The 15,489-nt window shown below is 56.1% G+C and overlaps 1 protein-coding gene across 1 annotated transcript in view; it reads right to left on the minus strand.

The window, feature by feature from the left end:
• The window catches only part of ZDHHC15 (zDHHC palmitoyltransferase 15), a 268,386-nt gene that overhangs the window by 123,825 nt on the left and 129,072 nt on the right, over positions 1-15,489 (minus strand). The gene's annotated exons all lie outside the window — the stretch shown is intronic.

A 15,489-nucleotide genomic window follows, 5' to 3' on the forward strand; every position in this document is an offset into this window, starting at 1 on the left:
TCCTGCACGTCACATCCCTAATGAACAAGTTACTTACCTTCGGTAACGATATATCTGTAAGAAACATTAGTTAGTGTTAGATTCCTTACCTTAGAATATCCCCAGGCGTCAGTCTGGATCCGGAAACTTTTGCGTAGCAGTACCCCTGCACGTCGATAGGCGTCGTCTGCAGGCGTCCCCTGCGGCTCCGCGTCCGTCGTCGGCGTCGTGCGCCGTGATGACGTCGCTGGAGTATATAGACGCCGCCTCCGCGCGCTGACGTCAGTTCTTTGTACACAGCTTTTCCGCACCAGAAAACGCAGAGCCATGAGAGAACCAACACTGGTGCCATTTGAAACTAGGGCCCTGAAAGGGATGTCCTTAACCCTAGGTATCAGTTCGCAGAACGGGGAGGATGGGTGGGTTCGGTAAGGAATCTAACACTAACTAATGTTTCTTACAGATATATCGTTACCGAAGGTAAGTAACTTGTTCATCTGAAAGAAACACGTTAGTGTTAGATTCCTTACCTTAGAATAGATACCCCAGCAATACCAACCCCGGTGGTGGGTCTGCGAACCAATACATTCCTACACCAGAAAGTCCTGGAGAACAGAACGGCCAAAGAAGCCATCCCTCCGGACTTGACTGTCCAGGCAGTAGTGCCTCGCAAAGGTATGCAGCGAGGCCCACGTAGCCGCCTGGCAAATGTCCTGCAAAGGGACTCCCCGGCCCAGGGCAGTTGTAGCAGCCGTGGCCCGAGTGGAATGGGCCCTCAGCCCAACAGGAGGCTCCTTCCGAGCCAAAGAGTAGCGCGCTTTGATGCACAGAACGACCCACCGAGAGATGGTTCGTTTACACACCGCCCGTCCCTTCTTCGCACCCACGTAGCCAACAAACAGTTGGTCATCCACCCGGAACTGGCGTGTGCGATCCATATAAAATGAAAGCGCACGTTTTGGGTCCAGACGATGGAGCCGCTCTTCATCCTTTGAAGGATGCGGAGGCGGGAAGAAGGAAGGGAGGGTGATGGACTGCCCGATGTGAAAAGCAGAAACTACTTTGGGCAGGAAAGAAGGCCTAGTCCTTAGAACCACCTTGTCAGGATGAATGGACATGAAAGGGGGTTGGACAGAAAGAGCCTGGAGCTCACTCACTCTCCTGGCAGAGGTGATGGCAACCAGGAAAGCCGTCTTTAAAGTCAGGAGACGGAGAGGACAAGAATGAAGGGGCTCAAAGGGAGCACACATCAAAAATGTCAGAACCAGGTTCAAGTCCCACTGAGGCATCACAAACGGAACAGGTGGATACATGTGTGTGATGCCCTTCAAGAATCTCGTTACAATCGGGGACTTGAACAAAGAAGGCTGATCAGGAAGCCTCAGAAAGGCTGAAAGGGCAGAAAGGTAGCCCTTGATAGTGCCCAGAGCAGAGCCCTGCTGGGCAAGAGAAAGAAGAAACAGAAGAACCTCGGAAAGAGGAGCAGAAAGAGGATCCACAGCCTTTGCTGTGCACCATGCCACAAATCTGTTCCACCGACAGGCGTATACCGACTTAGTGGAGGGACGCCTGGCTGCCAGAATGACGTCACAGACTTCAGGAGGCAAGTCAAATGGCCTCAACTGCCGCCGCTCAATCTCCAAGCATGGAGGTGGAGACTGGACAGGTTCGGGTGGAGGACCGTCCCCTGCTGCTGCGACAGAAGGTCCTCCTGAAGGGGCAGGCGGATCGGGGGACCGACTGACATGCTGAGTAGCTCGGGATACCAGTACCTTCGAGCCCAGTCCGGAGCCACAAGGATAACTTGGGCCCGGTCGCGCCTGATCTTCTTCAGCACTCTGGGCAGAAGTGGTATAGGCGGAAAGGCGTATAACAGACCGCAACTCCACTCGCGCCGAAAGGCGTCGCCGTGCGAGTGCCGTCTTGGAAACTCCAACGCGCAGAACTGATGACATTGCGCGTTCTCTCCTGTGGCGAATAGATCTAACCAAGGCTCTCCCCATTGCAGAAAGATGCCTTGCGCCACGTCCGAGTTCAGACGCCATTCGTGATCCATCGAGCACCGACGGCTGAGTTCGTCCGCCCTGGCGTTCAGAGAGCCTGCCAGGTGTTGAACCGTCAAGGTCACGCCCTGACGTTCCAGCCACTGCCAGAGGCGCAGAGCCTCCTGGCAAAGGGTCCACGACCCCACTCCGCCCTATTTGTTGCAGTACCACATGGCGGTGGTGTTGTCGGTGAACACCTGCACTACACTCCCGTTGACAAAGGGGAGGAATGCCTTCAGTGCTAGACGAATCGCCCGCAGCTCCAACAGTTTGATATGGAGCCGGGACTCCGCCGGAGACCAGATGCCTCTGATCTCTGCCTCTCCCAAGTGGCCACCCCAGCCCTGGAGGGACGCGTCCGTCACGACAACGTGCTCCGGTTGGGGAAGGGAGAGGGATCTGCCCCTGACCCAATCGCGGTCCGTAAGCCACCACTGCAGTTGTCTCGCAGTGCCCTCCGAGATCAAGACGTGGTCGGATAAGTTGCCCTGATGCTGGGCCCACAAACTTCAGGTCCCACTGCAGAGCCCGCATCCGCCACCGGGCGTGATGCACCAGAAGGATGCAGGAAGCCATCAGTCCCAGCAGCCGCAGCGTCAACCTGACCGAAACCCGGGATAGCGGCTGAAAGATGGGAATCAAAGCCTGTATATCCTGGACCCGCCGTTCCGGAGGATAAACCCGAAACTGCGCCGAGTCCAGAACCGCTCCGATGAAAAGGAGCTTTTGGGAGGGACACAGGTGTGATTTCGGCACATTGATGGAGAACCCCAGGTCGTGCAAGAGGTCTGCCGTCATCTGAAGGTGGTGGACGACTGTCTGGGGCGAGCCCGCCTTCAACAACCAGTCGTCTAGGTAGGGGAAGACTGAAACCCCCAACCTGCGCAGATGGGCTGCGACCACCGCCATCACCTTTGTGAACACCCGTGGGGCGCTGGTAAGGCCGAAGGGAAGCACGATAAACTGAAAGTGCTCCTGGCCTACCGTGAACCGCAGGTAACGCCGGTGGGCCTGCAGGACGGGGATGTGAAAATAGGCATCCTGCAAGTCCAACGCTACCATCCAGTCTTGTGGGTCTAGAGCAGCCAAGACCTGAGCTAACGTCAACATCTTGAACTTCTCCTTCCGGAGGAAGCCGTTGACGTTCCTTAGATCCAAGATAGGACGTAGGCCCCCCTTGTCCTTCTTGGGTACCAGAAAGTAGTGGGAATAGCAACCACGCCCTACTTCTGGCCCAGGAACGCGCTCGATGGCCCCCTTGGCCAAGAGGGCCGTAACTTCCTCCTGCAGAAGTGTCAAGTGGTCCCCCGACACACGGTGGTTCTGCGGTGGCATGGCTGGAGGAGTGGTCTCGAAGGGGAGGGAGTAGCCCCTTCGGACGAGTTGCAGCACCCACCTGTCCGACGTTATTGTGCGCCAGTGAGCGTGGTGATGGCGAACCCTGCCACCCACTGGCGTCACATGGGGCCGAAAGCACGGACTAGGAGGATTTGGAGGCAGATGCTGCGGGGGGAGGTGTGGCCTGACCCCGCCGTTGACCCCGACCGCCGCCACGGCGGTTTCCACGGCCGCCACCGCATTGAAAGGATTGTTGCGGTGCGTGGCTGGCAGCACGTGTGGGGACGCCCCTTCCTTGGCCACGAAAGGAGCGAAACGAACCCGTTTGCTGGCGCTGGGTCGAAAGACCCAAGGACTTGGCCGTGACCCTGGAGTCCTTGAAGCGTTCCAGCGCGTGGTCCGCCTTGTCACCAAAGAGGCGACAGCCATCGAACGGCATGTCCATCAAGGCATTTTGGACATCGGCCGAAAAGTTGGCGGATCTCAGCCATGTGTGGCGACGAATCGCCACCGTCGTTGACATAGCTCTGCCCAGCGAGTCGGTCGTATCAAGACCACACCGTATTGAATATTTAGCTGCGTCTCGGCCCTCAGCCACAGCCTTGCCGAGCTTCGCCCGCACCTCCATGGGGCATTCTGGCAGCACTTCCGCGACCGTGTCCCACACAGAGTGGGTGTAGCGGCCCAAGAGGCATGCGGTGTTGCAAGACCGCAGTCCCAGACTCAGGGACGAGAAGACCTTCTTGCCATATTGGTCATACCTCTTGGATTCCCGATCGGGCGGGGCCGACGGGAATGCGGACTGGGAGGTAGAGGCCTGGATCACCAGACTCTCGGGAGTGGGATGGGCGGACAGGAATTTGGGGTCGTCCGGACAAGGACGGTGGCGTCTGGCCACGTTCCGATCAACAGGCGAACCTGAAGCGGGCCTGGACCACGTGCCCAACAGAACGTCTGACAAGGCTTCGTTAAACGGCAGCAGAGGCTCCTGTGGGCATGACTGCGGTTTGAAGACCTCAGTGAGGATGTTAGGCCTCACGGCCGCGACGGGGAGCTCAAGGTGTAAGGCCTTGGCAGCCCTCATCAGCACCACTGAGTATGCAGCTCCCTCCACCGACTCCACAGAAGGAGGAGAGACAAAACCAGGGTTAGGAGAATCGTCCAGACCACTGGCATCCCCCAAATCACCTGTCCAGTCCGGGTCATACTGGCACTCGCGTGACAGAGGGTCCTCAGACCCCTCCCAACCTTCCCCGTATTCTTCATCTTCTCCATACTCGGAGTCAACGATGTAGACCGGCTCCTCGGGGTTCACAGGCCCCATCGGCGTCGAACCCGGCGTCGATCGACGCCGGTCCGACTCCGCGTCCGGATTCGGGGAGGGCATGGGGACGGCGCCGCCCGGAGCCGGCGCCGGACCCCCGGCGCCGGCCGAAGCCGGCACAGGAGAACCGGCGCCGCGCGGGGGCGGCGTCGGGGGCAACCCCGATGGAATCGGCGCCGAACCAGCCGGCAGGCCAGCCGGCGTCGACCCCGAAGGCCCTTGCGGCGCTGGGGTCGGAGCCGTCGGCGGCACCGGGCCCGGAGCACCCGATGGCGTCGAGCCAGGGACACCCGACCCGCCAGGGCCTCCGGACGGCAGCACTGGGCCCGAAGGCGCCGTAGGCCCCGTCGGAGAACTGAGCGCCCTCATGGCCATGAGGAACGCCTCAATCTCCTCAGGCGTCGCACCGTGCCCAGGGACCGGAGGGTATGGGGCAGGCCGCGCCGGCGACTCACGCGGAGCCGCGGAGTTGGGGTCACCCGAACCCCCGGCCGCGTCGCGACGCGAGCGTCGGGGGGAGTCGGGGGTACGATGACGACACCCCGACTTCTTGTGTTTCTTACCTGATGAGCCCGACGAATGGTGACGACTTCCGGAGCGCTCGGCGCGGCTCCGCGACCGCTCCCTCGAACGTTCCCTGGACCTCCGGCCGGACCGAGACCTCTCCTGACGCGGGGCCGACACCCGGAGCTCAAGCAGCTTGCGGGACCGCTCCCGTCTAGCCTTGTTTGTGAGGGCCCGGCAGTCGACGCAGGCGTCCACGTCGTGGTCGGGGCCCAGGCACCGGAGACAGAGTCGGTGATGGTCCGTGACCGACATCGTGCGGTCACACCCGTCACAATTCTTGAAACCGGGCATCCTACCAGGCACAAAATGAGTAATAGAGTTGAACAAAGTTGGTCAAAAGACCGGAGTACTGCTCTTCGGATCTGCGCTTGCTGGCGCGGAAAAAAGAAGAACTGACGTCAGCGCGCGGAGGCGGCGTCTATATACCCCAGCGACGTCATCACGGCGCACGACGCCGACGACGGACGCGGAGCCGCAGGGGACGCCTGCAGACGACGCCTACCGACGCGCAGGGGTACTGCTACGCAAAAGTTTCCGGATCCAGACTGACGCCTGGGGATATTCTAAGGTAAGGAATCTAACACTAACGTGTTTCTTTCAGATATGATGGCTTTTTAAAGAGCACTGAGAGCTGCTTTGCCAAAGTAGCATGTATATTGAGTGTTAGACCTGACATCCTTGGCGTGGTTTTTCCCCATCTTTTTGCCTCTGACTCATGTATTTTTGATGCTGTGCTGGATTTCGTTTTTGCTGATTTAGATGCTTTGGACCCTCTGCCACTGCTGAACAGTGTCAGAGGGTAAGTGCTCCCTCTGTAAATTGTCATATTGATTGGGTATACCTGATTGGCATATCTGTATCACCATGAAGTCCCTAGTAAAGTGCACTGTGTGTGCCAGGGCTGGTGATGACAGATGCTACTAGTGGGCCTGCAGCGCAGATTGCGCCACCCACATGAGTAGCTCTAAAATGGTGTCTCAGGCCTGCCAGCGCAGGGCCTGTGTGCAGTCAGTGGACTGTCATGTCCGCCTGGCCAGTGTCCCCACTGGCTGGGCTTAACCCTCCCCTGTCTGTGCACATCAGCCACCCCTATGGAAGGCTCCAGGTACCCCCCTGGGCAGGGTGCAGTGTCTGGATAGGGTAGAGCATTTACTAGTGCAGGTAACATGCTCTGGTGGAGAGCAGCAGCCACTTTGTGTGCTCACTGCTGTAGGGCTGTAAGGCTCCCTAGGGTAACATGGGGAGGCTGGTCCCATTGGACCCCAGCCTATCTCCCTATAGGAACAAGATGGAACATCAATGAAAGATATCCCTGAACTCAGAATTAAATGACACATCTTTTAGTGAAGGTTGTTTTTGGATCCTGGGGTTGAGAATAGCACTTTTAGAAAGTGGCTGTTCTTTTGTATAAACCTTTCTGTGTGCTTGGGCCTGGGTGTGTGGAATGCCTGCGTGACAGGAGCTGCAGGGCCCCGGAGGGGGTTGGAGTCAGCCCAGGGGTGAAAGGCGACATCTGTTGCCCGGGGAAGGGGAGAGAGAAGCGCCTGATAGTGCTGGGCTGTGCCTGCCTGACCACCGTGCTGGCTAACTCCCCTGCCGGCCCACTGTCACCTCTGGCCCTGAAGCTGTCAGGAAGAAGAACACCAGAAACATTCCAGAGCCAGGGACCCCCTTGCACAAAGGACTTCAAAGGCGTTCAGGGGTATAAGGGAAGGACCCCTTACTACAGAAGATTAGATTCTAAAATTCTACAAGCAAGAAGGAACCTTTGCTGGAAGAAGGACAGCTGAAGAACTAAAGGAAGATTGCCTTGCTGTGTGCTCTAAGGGCTGACCTGTTCTGCTGTTGCAACTGAAAGCTGAAGAGGAGAAAGGGACTTTGCTGAGTGCTGTGACCCTGCCTGCTTGAACCTACCAAGACTTTGCTGTGTGCTGTGTCTTTACTGAATCTCCAAGGGCCTGAGAAGAGCTGGCCTCCTGTTTGGAACCCAGGGATAAAGGTTCCTAAAGCTTTGCCAAAAACTGTGGAGAGATCGTGTGGTGGCCGGCTCCAACGTGTGCTTATTACTTGCCAGCTGTGAGGATCGATCGCTGTGCTCTTCGGCACAGATTCAGGGGGTGAGGAAGGACCCGGAGTGTTTTCCTGCGCCCTACATTCCCCCGGTTGATCTACTGGTGGGGAATCCGGCTGACCGTGATCTGCGGCCCCGAAAATCTCTTGCCGCCAAATCACCGTCACGGCCCGGGGCCAGAAACACCCTCTACGAGTTGCCCTGGGTCCAGGAGCTGCAGCGGCGAAGATCGGAGCCGCCGCGCTCCCATTGGTTGCTGGAAGCGAGCCCCCTCACTAACGCCGCGACGGGATTGGCCCGTGCGGCGCAGCGTCATCAGCGTGGTGGGCCGTGATTGGCCCACGGAGCGGAGCGTCATTGTTTACCTGCCCGGGAGCCGCACTGCCATTGGCTGACTCCCGGGTGCTGCTGGAGGCTCGCCCCCTGTGCCGCGACAGGATTGGTCCCTGCCATCGAGACCCCTTCGAGAGCCGCCTCATCATCGCCGGGACCGGGAAAGACTGCCGACCTCGCCGAGGGAATCCAGCGAGTGCTCCCAGCCCCGGCCTGCCGTCTCTGCTCCCCGCTGCTCACTGAAGGACGGAGAGCGGGCGGAGAGCTGCCTGAGACCGGCCGGCCCAGAGCGCGAGTGAGCGCTGGAGGGCGGGGAGCGTCTGAGGCCTGACAACGTACCGGACGAGGGGAAGGGAGTCCCCCCAGCATTCCGGTGAGGCGCGTGTGTAGCGCATAGGGCCCCTGACGCTAGGGGCTGATTCCTTGGGCAGTTTAAGAGGTGACATTGTTTACAGCGCCTGAGGCCAGGGGATCATTGGGGCATATTTACAAAATCAGTGGCCTATTTTTAACAGTGGCATTGTTTGGACTGCTCGTTTTAGAGCGCATCATTCCTCAACCAGTGGCATTATTTTTAATAACTGGTTGAAGGGACTTGGGACATGCAACCATTAAGATTAAGTGCAACCTTCTCCTGAAAAAGTGATTATAGTATTACTGCTTTTTGCTGCCTGAAACTAGATAAAGTTATATATTTTTTATAAAAATATACTTACCTGTGTGGTCTCAGTTTGTGGTGTGTGGGGGATTATTGTGGTGTAAAGTGTTATGTTATGTTATGTTATGTTATGTTATGTTATGTTATGTTATGTTATGTGATTTTTATTTGGCGCACAGATGCTCCAGCTAAGGAGCGTCCTGGCGCCCAACAAGGCAGCTACACAACACAACTAAACTATAAGCAACACAAGCATACAACTAAGGGAATAAAAACGTTTTCACAGCGCGACGGAAGGAAAGCAAATCGCTCAAAGCGCGAATTGCCGGGGGTAAGGAGTTCCACAGGGTAGCTGCACGCACTCGAAATGAGCGTCCACCGGCCCTACTTCGCTTGAAGCGCGGCACAACGGCCAATTCGAGGTCTGCCGATCTTAAGGGTCGTGCTGGGATGTAATTTGCCAGGAGGGTCGTGAGGATCGTTGCCGGGGACCCCTTCAAGATCTTATAGGCGACGCAGAGGACCTTAAACTGGATCCGCTGGGCCACCGGAAGCCAATGCAGCGCCCGTATGGTGCTGGAGGTAGGGCAGAATCTTGGAAGGCCTACCACCGCTCTCGCTGCGGCGTTCTGGATCCTCTGTAAGCGCCCGATCTCTGCCACATTTAAACCGGCCAGCAAGGAACTCGCATAATCCAGCCTGGAGATGACAGTAGCTTGGATCATGAGTTGCCTGGTGGGGGCATCGAAGAACTTTAGCACAGGACGTAGCCCACGCAAGATGCCGAAGCAGCATGCAGCCGTGCGTTTAGTGTGGCATGCAAACGTAAGGGAAGGGTCCAGCCAGACCCCGAGGTTCTTAAGCTCGGCGACTGGGATGGGAGCAGGACCCAGCTCCCCCGGCCACCATCTCTCTCCCCACAGTTCCGGCTGTCTACCAAATACCATGACCTCGGTCTTACTAGCGTTTAGCTGAAGACAATTGGACGTCATCCAGCTCGCGACCGCCCTCAGTCCTTGTTGAAACCTGGAAGCGTCGACTTCGGCATCCCCGCTGATCGTGACCGCTAGCTGGGTGTCATCGGCATATGACACCATGGTCATACCCCATTGTTTGACAACCTCAGCTAGCGGCCTTACGTAAAGATTAAACAGCGTAGGGCTCAGCGAGGAGCCTTGGGGGACGCCCAGGTTCAACGGATGGAATTTGGACTGAAAGGGCGGGACGGTCACGCTAAAGGCCCGGTTGCAATTATTATACACATTGCCCTGGGGATAAGCCTGCCTGCTCGCGCCAAGCTACCTAGAGGGAGAGCGGAGGTTATCTACTGTGTGTATTCCTTCACCCTGACTAGAAGCAAGGGTCCCTACTTGGTCTAAGGTACTTACCTCTGCCAACTAGAGACCCCCAGATCTAACATTGGTGGCAGCGGTGGGATTTTGAACTAATAATTGCACTTGACCTGCAGTGATTTCTTGTACATCACTAGTCTAGTTTAGCAGCACAGGTTGCGCAAGATTTTTTCTTTTTGGAGTGAAACCTTTTTTGTTGAAAAGGTCAGGAAGCATCATGACTGAGAATGCGCCAAGTGTGAGGATAGAAGTGGAATTGGAATTCGAAATTCAGGAGTTGTACAACTACAAAAAGGGCCTCCTGAAGCAATTCTGCAAACAGCTTGGATGCCCAGTGAAGGGCAGCGCAAACAAGGAAGAGCTACGGAAAGCTCTGAGGGCCTGGTGGGAGGCCCGCCATGGTGAGCCAGCAGTTATTACTGGAGAGGGAGGCACACAGGAGAATGCTTTTGTATCTAGTGAGTTGCCCGTGCGGAAGCCAGCGTCTAGGAATGACAGCAACCGCTCCAGTAGGAATATTTCTCCAGAGGAAGTGGAGGAGAATCAGAGAGCTAGGACCCATGAGATTGAGCTTTTTAAACTCAAAGCCCAAGCAGAAGAGGTGAGACTGCGCCTTGAAGCTGAGAAGGCGTTGGAGGAGAAGAAACTCCAATGGGCTCATGAAAGGAGCATGAGGGAGCTGGACTTTAGAAACCGACAGGGGAGGTCCAGCCCTAATGGTGGCAGCGCACAACCAGTACAGGTGGGTAAGGTATACATACCAAAGGATCTGGTACAGAATTATCAGAGGGGTGAGGATATTTATGCGTGGTTCAGAGCGTATGAACTTGCCTTAAAGATGAATGAAGTGCCTGAGAAGAATTGGGGGGCAGGATTGTGGAAGCATTTTGAGGCCTCTGGGAGGGATGTCTTGGCACCCTTAGAGGTAGCAGGTACTTTATCCTACCCCGCCATGAAGGAGGCTTTATGCCTCAGGTATGGGCTCACTGCAGAACAGTACCGCCAGAAGTTTAGGAACTTCAAGAAGCTTGATTCAAGTACTTGGGTGGAGTGTGTGAGTATGTACACGCGTGCACTGGAAGGTTGGATAAAGGGCAGCAAAGTTACTGATTATGTGGGGTTGTGCCACTTGATTAGTAGGGAGCACTTAAATAGTTTATGTGTCCCCGAGCTGCGCCAGCATCTTTTGGATAGCAAGTTAACTGATCCCAGTGAGCTTGCTAAAGAGGCGGACCGGTGGACTAGCACCAGGGTCCACAAGGGGGTGGTAAGTACCCCAGCCAAGGGTGGACAGGGTCCCCAGCAGAAGAGTGGGGGGGACACGGGTAATCAAAAGGAGTCTTCTAAAGGGCCCCAAACTGGTTCCCAGGAGAAGGTGTCTACACCCCCCAAGTCCAAGAAGTCCTGGCCCCATAAGGGCAAGCAGGACAACAGGTCCCCACCTACTTGCTATGCCTGTAGGGAGGTGGGGCACATTGCCCCCAAATGTCCAAAGAAACCTCCAGCACCCTCTGGTGCTCCAGCACCGGCGTTGGCCAGTGTAGCTTTGGGAGGGGATTTGATTTCTAGTGGGGAGGAGGGGTTAGCAGTGATGACCCTTGTCTCTTTAGGAGACCAAGAGATGGCCCAGGAAGCCTTGCTGCCCTTAAACACTAAGAAATATGGGCAGAAGGTGACCATCAATGGAAAGGAGATAGAAGCTCTGAGAGACACAGGGGTCAGTGTGACATCTGTCAGGTGTCAATGGGTGTCTGAAGAGCAGATCATTCCCAATGTACTCCGTCCTGTGGTGGCAGCTGACAGTTCAGTGCGCTACTGCAAGTTGGCACGTGTTCCATTTGAGTGGGGAGGAGTCTCCGGTACATTGGAAGTTGTTGTAAGTGATGCCTTGCCTGTAGATTGTCTATTAGGTAATGACCTGGAGAGCTCTCCATGGAAAGATGTAGAGCACAGGACTCACTTGGAGATGTTGGGTTTGCCGGCGTGGATCTGTGTGTCCACCCGGGCCATGACAGCCAGAGAGGGCGGTCTAGCAGAGCTGGAGCCTGGAACAATGGCCCAGGAACCTGCCAAGAGAAGAAGGGGTAGAGGGCGCGGGAAACCGGCCCCCACTGTTCCCACGGTCCAGGAGGAGGCAGACCCAGAGGGGGATGCCCTGGAACCTACAGGGGAACATGTGGCCGAACTAGGGGAATTGCCTGAGCTGTCCCAGTGGCAGCAGGATGGTGGTCCCTCCAGGGAGGAATTCTGCCAGGCTCAGAAGGAGTGCCCTTCTCTCGTTGGTGTGCGGCAGCAGGCTGCCGACCAGGCCGCAGGCCTGGGGTCCAAGGAGCATTTGATCTACTGGGAGGATGACTTACTTTATAGTGAGCCTAAGTTCGCTGAGCCCGGTGCAGCCCGAGTGCTGGTAGTGCCCGAGCGCTTCAGGAACTTCCTACTGGGTCTGGCTCATGACGTACCTCTCGCAGGACATCTGGGGCAAGACGAGACCTATCACAGGCTTGTCACCCATTTCTACTGGCCCCAGATGAAGAAGCACGTCGCTGCCTTTTGTAAGTCTTGTCAGACTTGTCAGGCCAGTGGCAAGAGCGGAGGGAAGTGCGTGGCACCCCTCCAACCCTTTCCCGTGGTGAGCACCCCTTTTGAGCGGGTGGGCATTGACATCGTGGGGCCCCTGGATCCCAAGACAGCCCTAGGCAACAGGTTTATCCTGGTCTTGGTGGACCATGCCACTCGGTACCCGCAAGCCATCCCACTCAGGACAGTCACAGCCCCCGTGGTGGGCCGTGCCCTGATGGGAATCTTTTCCCGGGTGGGATTTCCCAGGGAGGTGGTCTCGGACAGGGGGACAAACTTCATTTCTAGGTATATGAAGTCCCTGTGGGCGGAGTGTGGGGTGACATACAAATTCACCACTCCTTACCACCCTCAAGGAAATGGGTTGGTTGAGAGATTCAACCGCACCTTGAAGGGCATGATTATGGGCCTAGAGGAGCCCATGAGGCGGAAATGGGACGTCTTGTTACCATGCCTGTTGTTTGCCTACAGGGAGGTGCCTCAGAAATCCTTAGGGTTCAGTCCCTTTGAGTTGCTGTATGGCCACCCTGTCAGAGGGCCTCTTACTCTGGTGAAGGAGGGGTGGGAGAAATCCCGTGGGAAAACCCCTCAGGATGTGTTCAGCTATGTGCTGGCCATTCGCAACCAGACCAAGCGCTTCAGGAAGCTCGCTCAAGAGAACCTGGAGGCTAGCCAGGAGGAAATGAAGAGGTGGTATGACCAGAACACCTCTCTGGTGGAGTTCCAACCTGGGCAGAAAGTGTGGGTGATGGCGCCGGTGGAGCCTTGTGCGCTCCGTGACAAATGGTCTGGGCCATATGAGGTGGTGGAGCGCAAGAGCGAGGTTACCTATTTGGTTAACCTGAAGACTCCCAGGCAACCCCTGAGAGTGCTACATGTGAACCGCCTCAAACCCCACTTTGAAAGGACTGAAGTGACTATGCTCATGGCTACAGATGCTGGAGGGGAGGAGGATAGTGATCCTCTCCCTGACCTCCTGGCAGTCAAGGAGCAGGATGGGTCAGTGGATGGTGTGGTTCTCTCCCCCACCCTGACCCCAGAGCAGCAGAAGGACTGTCGCCAAGTCTTGGGTCAGTTCGCCCCCCTGACCCCAGGTGTCACCAAGTGGTGCGTCCACGATGTGGACACCGGTGACAACCTGCCTGTGAAACAGAAGTTTTACAGAGTGGCTGACAAGGTCAGGGCTAGCATCAAAGAAGAGGTTTCTAAGATGTTAGCGCTAGGGGTAATTGAGCCCTCCAGCAGCCCCTGGGCTAGCCCAGTGGTCTTAGTGCCTAAGAAAGCTGCTACACCTGGTGGCCCCCCAGAACTCCGTTTGTGTGGACTACCGTGGGCTCAATGCGGTCACCAAGACTGACGCGCACCCCATCCCCAGAGCTGATGAGCTGGTGGATCGGTTGGGAGCTGCCCGGTACCTGAGCACTTTTGATTTGACTTCAGGTTACTGGCAGATTGCCTTAACTGAGGGGGCCAAGGAAAGATCAGCATTTTCAACACCCGAGGGGCACTTCCAGTTTCGTGTCATGCCCTTTGGGTTGAAAAATGCCCCGGCCACATTCCAGAGACTGGTCAACCAGGTATTAGCAGGGCTGGAGGACTTCAGCGCAGCATACCTGGATGACATTGCTGTGTTCAGCTCCACATGGGAGGAACACTTGCAACACCTCTGCGCAGTGTTGAAGGCTCTGCAGAAGGCAGGCCTCACTATCAAGGCCAGTAAGTGCCAGATAGGGCAGGGATCTGTGGTGTACTTGGGACACCAGGTGGGGAGCGGCCAGGTGGCGCCCCTACAGGCGAAGATTGATACCATTCTGGCTTGGGAACCCCCCAAGACCCAGACTGAGGTGAGAGCCTTTTTAGGTCTCACCGGATATTACAGACGGTTTGTCAAAGGTTATGGCACCATTGTAGCCCCTTTGACAGAGCTGACATCTAGAAATCAGCCCAGAAAAGTGAATTGGACTGAGGCCTGTCAAACTGCTTTTGACACCCTCAAGACTGCCATGTGCACAGCCCCGGTGCTTAAGGCACCTGACTTTTCAAGTGAGTTCATTGTGCAAACTGACGCTTCAGAGCAAGGCGTGGGAGCAGTACTCTCACAGGTTAATGATGAGGGTGGAGACCAACCAGTGGCTTTCATTAGTAGGAGGCTACTCCACAGGGAACGGAGATGGAGTGCAATCGAAAGGGAAGCTTTCGCTGTGGTCTGGGCTCTGAAGAAGCTGAGGCCCTACCTGTTTGGGACTCACTTCCGTGTTCAGACCGACCACAGGCCCCTCAGATGGTTAATGCATATGAGGGGCGAGAATCCAAAACTGTTGAGGTGGTCCATTTCCCTACAGGGGATGGACTTCACGGTGGAGCACCGCCCTGGTACAGAACACGCCAATGCTGACGGTCTGTCCAGATTCTTCCGCCTTAGTGATGAGGACTCCCAAGAGGTTGGGTAGTTCTCCCCACTTTCAGCTGGAGGGGACACGTGTTAGACCTGACATCCTTGGCGTGGTTTTTCCCCATCTTTTTGCCTCTGACTCATGTATTTTTGATGCTGTGCTGGATTTCGTTTTTGCTGATTTAGATGCTTTGGACCCTCTGCCACTGCTGAACAGTGTCAGAGGGTAAGTGCTCCCTCTGTAAATTGTCATATTGATTGGGTATACCTGATTGGCATATCTGTATCACCATGAAGTCCCTAGTAAAGTGCACTGTGTGTGCCAGGGCTGGTGATGACAGATGCTACTAGTGGGCCTGCAGCGCAGATTGCGCCACCCACATGAGTAGCTCTAAAATGGTGTCTCAGGCCTGCCAGCGCAGGGCCTGTGTGCAGTCAGTGGACTGTCATGTCCGCCTGGCCAGTGTCCCCACTGGCTGGGCTTAACCCTCCCCTGTCTGTGCACATCAGCCACCCCTATGGAAGGCTCCAGGTACCCCCCTGGGCAGGGTGCAGTGTCTGGATAGGGTAGAGCATTTACTAGTGCAGGTAACATGCTCTGGTGGAGAGCAGCAGCCACTTTGTGTGCTCACTGCTGTAGGGCTGTAAGGCTCCCTAGGGTAACATGGGGAGGCTGGTCCCATTGGACCCCAGCCTATCTCCCTATAGGAACAAGATGGAACATCAATGAAAGATATCCCTGAACTCAGAATTAAATGACACATCTTTTAGTGAAGGTTGTTTTTGGATCCTGGGGTTGAGAATAGCACTTTTAGAAAGTGGCTGTTCTTTTGTATAAACCTTTCTGTGTGCT

The sequence above is a fragment of the Lissotriton vulgaris genome, chromosome 4_1 (genome assembly GCF_964263255.1).
Source record: "Lissotriton vulgaris chromosome 4_1, aLisVul1.2, whole genome shotgun sequence".
In the NCBI taxonomy this organism is placed as follows: domain Eukaryota; kingdom Metazoa; phylum Chordata; class Amphibia; order Caudata; family Salamandridae; genus Lissotriton; species Lissotriton vulgaris.